Below are 2408 nucleotides of genomic sequence, written 5' to 3'. Positions count from 1 at the left end.
TAAACTAATGTTTTAAAAATGAAAATTTATTTTGAAAATTTACGTCGTTACACCTCGATCCCATCCACTGCCACATTCGAGCTTAAAGGACATATTCTTTCCGCACTTAAAGATGTTCGATTTTCCGGGAAAGACTATGAGGATGCATACAAACACCTTGATGAAGTCAATGACAAAGCAGATTACTTCAACGTCCCTAATGTTCCAAGAGAGACGATGCTTTTTGAGAATGCCTCCCGTTACTTTCAAGGGAGCCGCTAAGGATTGGCTAAATCACTTCCACCCGGTGCAATTACTAGTTGGGCATAGATGAGAGAACAATTTTTAGAACACTTTTTCCCACCTTACAAGGTTGCTAAACTCAAGAAAGCCATAGCCAACTTTGAGCAACAACCGGGGGAGTTATTGTACGAAGCATGAGAACGCTACAAGGGATTGATAAGGAATTGCCCCCAAAATGACTTGAATGAACAACAAGAAGTTTCTATTTTTTATGATGGGTTAATGTCATGACAAGGCAACTCCTTTATTCTCAAGGGCCATTGACTAAGAAAAAACTGGCTAAAATCAAGGAATTAGTTGAAGAGTTTTCCAAGCATTCTCATGATTACCATAATCCAAGATATGATGGAGTGAAAGGAATTGGAAGTGGGACATCTGAAGACATGGCAGCTGTGTTGGCAATGCTAAATAAAATGGACCGTAGGATGACCCAAATGGATCAATCCATACATGCTATTAGAGTGGGTTGTGAGAGGTGCAATGTTCCACACTTGACAAAAGATTGCCATTTGGATGATAATGGAAATAAGAAAGCTCAAGTATTCTACTCAAGTGGAGATAAGTGTGATGAAGATTAGAGGAAGTCTAAGAAAGAGTGGTTTCCATATAATGAAGATAAAAAGAAAAAAGAAGAAAAATATAGGCAAACAGGCCAAGGCTTTTACCAAAAAGAGAAATCACCACCTGAGAAGAAGGTTGATCTTGACTCTGTTTTAGCCAGATTTATGGAAGCTTTGAAAAAACGTCACGATGAAAGATGCAGCAGTGAGAAAACAACAAGCCCTATTAAGGAATCACCAAGCATCGGTTCAAAATATCGAAGCCCAAATAGGTCAACTAACTACTTTGGTGAATGATTAACTATCTCTACTAATTTCCGAGAGAAAGCCTCAACCACATGTGATGGTAACAGAAACTGAAGAGGATACCATCTTTAAGTTCCTTGAAGCACTTGAAGTCGATCCACATCAATCCGGACCAAGCTCAAAGAAGTCACGACTCGAAGAAAAAAATGTTGTTGAAACATCCAACTCACGATGTGAGCATTCATGGCTCACGACGTGGGCAAAGTCTGATCAGAAATTTTTTGATAATGTTCAAGCTTATCGTCCTCTGCTTCCATTTCCGTACCGAGCTCATATTCACCCACTGGAGGAGGAACACTTGAAGTTCATGAAGCAAGTGAATATGCCAAGTTCTTGCAAGTTCTACTTGACAGTCGCCAGCAATTAGAAAAGAATTCTAAGGTGATACTTAGTGAGCAAAGTTCTAAAGTAATATTGGGAGATTTGCCAAAGAAAATGGGAGACACTGGACGCCTCACTCTTCAGTGTGAATTTGGAAATAACACAAAGACTTATGCCTTAGCTGATTCTGGAGCTAGCATAAATCTAATGCCTTTTTCATTCTATCAAAAACCTAAATCTTCCAGGTTTGAAGGCTACAATAATGACAATTCACACGGCTAACCGTTCAGTGACACATCCAAGGGGCATCGTGGAAGATATTTTGGTAAAAATTAGGAAATTTGTTTTCCAATTGACTTTTTCGTTTTAGATATGAAGGAAGACACATATATCCCCATAATTTTTGGTCTCCCTCTACTAAATACTGCTAGGGCCTTGGTAGACATTCGCAAGTCAAAAAATACTTTGAGAGTGGGAGATGATGAAGTTACCTTTGGGGTAGGAGATGGACTTCAAAATGGTGATGCTCAAGGTGAAGTCTTCAACATTGATGATGAAGATGAGCTTGAAGAATTGAAAAAACTTATGGAAGAAGAGATTCAACAAGTAAAATGCACAAAACCAAGAGCATCCATTCCAACTATTTTTGAAGTGATTTCTTATAAAACTCCAACTTCTTGGGTGAGTAAGGAAAGTGAAGAAGACTTAGTATCCAGTGGTGAGGAAGAAGTTACTTCAAAATTAAAAAGTTCAATTGTGGATAAAAAGGATATACATTTAGAGCTCAAGGATGATGGAAAATAAGGACATAAGATAGTGGAGAATAAAGGAGTTAAACGAAAGTTTGAAGAAAATGATGTGAAAGGTAAAAAAAAAAATTCTAAAAAGGCATATCTTAGAAGAGTTCCAGCTTACAAAAGAAGGTGGAAGGAGCAGAAA

At 38.0% G+C, this 2408-nt stretch overlaps 1 non-coding gene across 1 annotated transcript; it reads right to left on the bottom strand.

Annotated features, from left to right (window-relative positions):
- Positions 1 to 357: 357 nt before the first annotated feature.
- Positions 358 to 464, bottom strand: LOC145060809 (small nucleolar RNA R71). The gene has a single exon (XR_013686992.1). It is a non-coding gene; the product is annotated as a small nucleolar RNA R71 (small nucleolar RNA).
- Between the last annotated feature and the right edge of the window lie 1944 nt (positions 465 to 2408).

Source organism: Lactuca serriola, chromosome 6, assembly GCF_051521515.1.
Source record: "Lactuca serriola cultivar US96UC23 chromosome 6, Lser_US96UC23_V15, whole genome shotgun sequence".
NCBI classification, from domain to species: domain Eukaryota; kingdom Viridiplantae; phylum Streptophyta; class Magnoliopsida; order Asterales; family Asteraceae; genus Lactuca; species Lactuca serriola.
This window is presented reverse-complemented; position numbering and strand designations above follow the sequence as displayed.